Raw genomic sequence first — 5,355 nt, 5'->3', positions numbered from 1 at the left:
GTGAGCTCTACATTTATATTTCATAGTTTCTTACATAACGGTGCAACAGACCTAACTCGTGTCTTACTGACACACTGTGATGTTACATTCAGTGACAATTATATTATAAAATGCACGTCCACTTGAGTGCAACTAGTGGCTCTATGAAAACATATATGTGTGATTTTCGACGGGCACAAATTTCAAGTTGTTTTGTATTGTTCCCGGGTAAGAGGGTTTGGAGGGGGACAACGAGGCCCTCCTTATGGTGTCATTAGAGAGTGAAAATGTGTTTAGCACACCTCGAATGAGCCGCCTCTGCCTGTGCTTTCTACTTTCTAGGACATGGTAAAAGGGAAGGTGGAAGCTATTCAAACACATGCACACACTCGCTTGTAAGTACATGTTTATGCACACTCACACACACACACTCACGCTCACACTGTGCTTATCCTTTTGCCTGGTCTTGCTTTCCCACTGCACTGCACTACCCAAGCACTCCCGCACAGAGTCTGACGCGCACAAAAACATTGTATAACTGCTATAGGCACAAAACCTATGCACAACGTTTTCTACAGCTAACGCATAATATCTGTGGAACATGGCCATCGTGTATTGCAGTATAGGAAAAGAATTTATATTCACCTTCCCGCCGCATTCCCACTTTCAAGCACTTCTTGAGCCGACAGTATTGGCACTGATTTCGATGGTGCTGGTCAATGGGACAGGTTCTGTTGGCACGACATGTATATGTTAAGTTCCTCCGGACACTCCTCTTGAAGAAACTTTTGCATCCCTCGCAGGTGAATTGACCATAGTGCTTGCCACTCGATTTGTCCCCGCAAACAACACATTCAATATGCTGTGCATTCGATCCAGAAGTCTGGCTTTGCCCTTTTTCGCCAGCCGTTCCTGGTGTTGAAGGGGGTCCTGGCTGACTGGGGGTCTGCGGAGTGTGCGGTGCGGCTGACGCCGCCTGCTGTTGCTCCCTTGCCGGCTGAGTTGCTGGATTGGGGCCGCTCGGAGGTCCTCCGGCCACGTCTTCCTGCGGATCTCGCCATACGCTAACTACCATTGCCATATCTCGGGCCCGAAAAGTGCTTTTAAGCGAACTGGTCGCTCGGATATTAGAGCTGGTAAAAGGGAAAGGGTAAACGCACGATACTGTAAAGTCAAATCGGAGCAGCCAATATCACAGAGAAAAGTCGAAGCAGCGAGCGATCAATATATTCAAAAACAAGAAGCAATAGACAGGCACCCGATCAGGATATGCAAGTGTCGGGAGGCCAGTTCCAGGGTATATTGCAGCCAGCCATTCGGGAAACCAATCTTGTAGAAAATAAAGCGACCCAGTCGCAGTAAAATCAGTTCGTTGGAAATAGCTTTCAGGGAGGCAGGAAATCTTCACAATGACAACGAAATAAAAAGAAATGCTCTCGGACGGAGACGCGATCCAAAGTGCTGTGCGAAATTAATTCCCTTCTTTTTCTTCCTCTGCTCCTTTCTCCGTCTTCGCGGCTGAAGAGGAGGAAACACTGAAGAGCGGGATTCTCTATCTATGACCATGAATAAAGCTCATCTGGACCCGCAAAAACAACACCGCCAGAGTGGATGTGTAGTTTCGCCTCTCCGGCAGGACCGGAGCGAGGATAAAAGGAAAAAACAACAACTAATAGAATATGCAAGAAGCAGAGACCCAAAAAATGAATGCGTTTCAACGAGAAGACCAGCCGAGCAATGTTTCCGAAGCAGAGATCTGCGCGAATGTCTGTATATAGTGAACTTTGACACTACTATTGAAACTGACACGTTTCTATGGAGATCGCTGCGCCTTATATGGTGCTCGTGTCAAGGAGCCAAGAGAGGGGCTGCTGGCAACTGATAATCAAAGGCGACTGACTGGTCAGAACCCTGCATTGAGGGGGGAGAGAGAAAATGGGAGGCTAAGGTTAGCCAAGCCTCTTTCACTCCATTGGTTAGCGTCCTCGTTCCTTGCTACCTACGACTGGGGGCTCTGACAAGCACAATTTACATTGAGCTCGCCCTGCACTGCTATTTAATTTGAAACCTGATTAGTATGGGCCGTCTATTGTCACAAAAAGAGGAAGAAACCCCGATTAGAATAGTCGCAAAGCGGGGTAAAAGCCGGGACAAAGCCAAGCGCGCATGAAATAAATAAACGTACGCGGTGAAAGGTCTCAGGGAGACCGATTAAAGTTTGAGATGCTTTGTCTCACGCCGCTGTCATGATTACAAGCCCTTAATTCGCGCATTGTCTTTTTTGAACGTATCACTCTCACATACGCTATATTTTAGAGCACAGAGTCTGCGTTGGGGAAATACTTTTTGATTGCTGATGTTGATTTATCTTTATCGTGCATAGATAACGGTCCTTGTCAGGCAAATTATGGGAAATATGCGAGTGCACTACCGCCTACTAGCTGTTTTATCTGTCTGGATGCGACAGCAATGATAGCGAATCCTTCAGACTCGTCTATGAATAACCGGACTAATTCAATGGATAAGCCATTAAGATATGTACAAATGATTGCTATATAGCCTTTGTTTAGATTCTTATTTATTCGAAACCATGCCTTGTCCTTTAAATATTCTGCGGGCATCCAGTATTTTGTGTATGAATGCTGTAGCCTGAGCTGTACAGACCGAAATGTCTGGATCGGGCTGCCACCTAGCGTACAGTAGACAATTACATGGACAGAGAACTGCATAAGTTATTGTTGTAATAGGCCTGCATTTTTTGGGTACTGTAAAGGTATTTACAGTACTGATCAAACGCTCGATTATCATATTAATATAGGTGGGCCATGTTGGTCAGAATTTTGGTAGTATGCTATGGTTTTAATTATAAAAAAAAAGTTGAAGCTTATTCTTGTGTAGAAATATGTCATCACGAAAATGTTGAGCTGGAATTGAAGAACATTCCTCTCTGAGCAAGTTCATACTTTCTATTTCCCTATCTTACAAACTACGCTGTTTTATCAGGTCAAGTATGACGTTGATTCCACAGTACTATGTAGGTTATGTAGACCATAGATGCAGCGTATTTATAAGAGGGCGTGAAAAGTTTTTACAATAGTTTGTTTATGGCTTGTTTCATGCATTAAGTTAATACATTAAGTACATGTTTTTCAAATAGTCTCTTAACTTGCCTCTTGGAAAATATTGTTTTCGTGTAGGCTATGTGTTTGGAACCATTGAACAGTCTCCCTCCCTCCGGTTCTCTCGCGATCGTGATAGCCAACACATACTGGCGGTCATGTCTCCTGTTCTTTGAAAAGGTGAAACGAATAAGATTAAAGTGGACAAAGAGAAAGTTCTGTAAGTGTAACATCAAGATTTTACTCCACAGATTCAGCGGCGAGCGAGAAGGAGAGAGAGAGGCACACCAGCGAATGGGAGACCAGAGAGGAAGGCAACCAAGAGAACAGCGAGAGAGAGGAGGGAAAGTGGACACTAGGACATGAAGGGAGAGAGTGCTCCGCGCCGGCTCTCAACCTTGCATGGACAATGTACTTCAGCGCGACCGATACCCGTAAGGCAAGTATTTTACTTATTTGACATACTAGCGATGGAAGATACTGCAAAACTGCTTTAGGGATAAACTACTCATTCTTTTCACCAATGTTTATAAGTTCACATTCATGAGAAAGCTTCAAAACTGGACTTGTAACAGTCACTATTAAACGTCCAGTTGTATGATTCACACGAAATAAAACAGAATAAAAAATGTATAAATTAAATAAATTAACAATAACGTCGCATCTCTAAATGTTAAACAGCTTTGCAATTGAAAGCTGTCGATGTGCTATTTCACTCAGTGCAGCTGAACTTGACTAACCACGGCGTAGACCGGCTTTCCAGCCGTAAGCCTCTCACCTGCACTACCCAGTTTGTTGTTTGATCACATAATGAAAAGATCGATAGCAACCTGTTTGTCTAAGAGATAATGTCAACGGATTAAAACAACAATTATACGAGCGAGGCAGTGACAGAGTGACTGAGTGACTAAGTGAGTCGCGAGACTTTGCAAAGCACGCAAAATATATTTCTGAAAATGTCACCTCTACGGTAAACTCATAAATATTTGCGCCTAATGACAACAATTAATGGACATCTGAAAGGTTTACGTAGGCCTAATGTTTGCTGAAGCCTACATCCTTAGATAGAACCCCACATTCTTGGCAACTTGCTATCATCTCAGTAAGTTATTTTAAATAGAAAATATTGTCAGAAATCAAATCACATTTCTAATATAGAAGAAGACACGTCTTATAACGCCATGCCATGATGGAAAGAATTGCCATTACATTTAAATTTGTACCAGCTTTATGAAAACTGATGATAATAATAACATCAAAGGTTATTTTGGGACATCTCCTTCTTGAAGAAATATAAAGTAATTATTCAGGAAATTATATATTTTTGAACCCTGTTGTCCTTAAAATCCAGTAATAACAGTGAATATATGTATATCTGCATACAATTCTCACGTATAAAAAATAAATAAAAATAAAACCAACTGAGTGAGTGAAACGTCAAGTAGCTACGGTGGCTTTATGTTCTAGTTGTCTTATTCAAGAGATGTAATGCATTGACTTAATTACGCACAGCCGACTTAACTTACTCCGGGTTTTAAAACAATAATAACTCGCTCTGATGCGCTTGCTTTTTTTCGACAAAGATCTGAAAACTTCCTGAGGTGCGAGGAGACGCACGTCCACTCACACAGGGCCAACCCAGTGAGACCAAAAAACAGCGTTCAAGACACCCTGCGCGTCTCTGCCCAGTGCAGCATCCAGACAGAGAAGTTGAATGTGCTGAATGAGGAACATTCACTTTAAATGAACGAATTGATCTAAAGGTTAATATCGTATACTCTCTTGATATATTGTTGTCACCATATTCTACCCTTTTTAAATGTGATGGTCCCTGATTGAATATCACATATTAAAATTAGGCTATTTTTTACTTTTCTCCTTAACAATATGGAATTACCATACTTGTATTGATAGTCTCTTGTAGTCTGTACAGTTTAAGGCAGAGAAATAACCTGATTGTTGTTGATTACTGAAAAGGAATAGAAATATATTATCACAGCAGTTTTTGCATTGTATCCCCTCAATTTATGACACATAGCCTATGCATTTCGAATACAAATATTGAGAATATGGTTCATAATATCTAGTTAGAAAATGTGCTTAATAAAAACAAAACAAAACAAGCTGAAAGATTTTAGGATTATCAGATTAGCACCATATTAGCAATCTACCTCTCATTTAAAGAACCTATGACACAACGTTTTCAACCCCATTCTAAAGGACTAATGATGAATGGTCTCAACATTATTCTCGAGAT

General features: G+C 41.6%; 1 long non-coding RNA gene across 1 annotated transcript; it reads left to right on the top strand.

The window, feature by feature from the left end:
* Window positions 1–1,772: 1,772 nt before the first annotated feature.
* On the top strand, window positions 1,773–4,519 carry LOC122133732. The gene is made up of 2 exons (XR_006152947.1): window positions 1,773–3,278; window positions 3,350–4,519. It is a non-coding gene; the product is annotated as an uncharacterized LOC122133732 (long non-coding RNA).
* The last annotated feature ends 836 nt before the right edge of the window (window positions 4,520–5,355 follow it).

This window comes from Clupea harengus, chromosome 18, assembly GCF_900700415.2.
Source record: "Clupea harengus chromosome 18, Ch_v2.0.2, whole genome shotgun sequence".
In the NCBI taxonomy this organism is placed as follows: Eukaryota; Metazoa; Chordata; class Actinopteri; order Clupeiformes; family Clupeidae; genus Clupea; species Clupea harengus.
The sequence above is the reverse complement of the archived record's forward strand: the minus strand, read 5'-3'. Positions and strand labels throughout refer to the sequence as shown.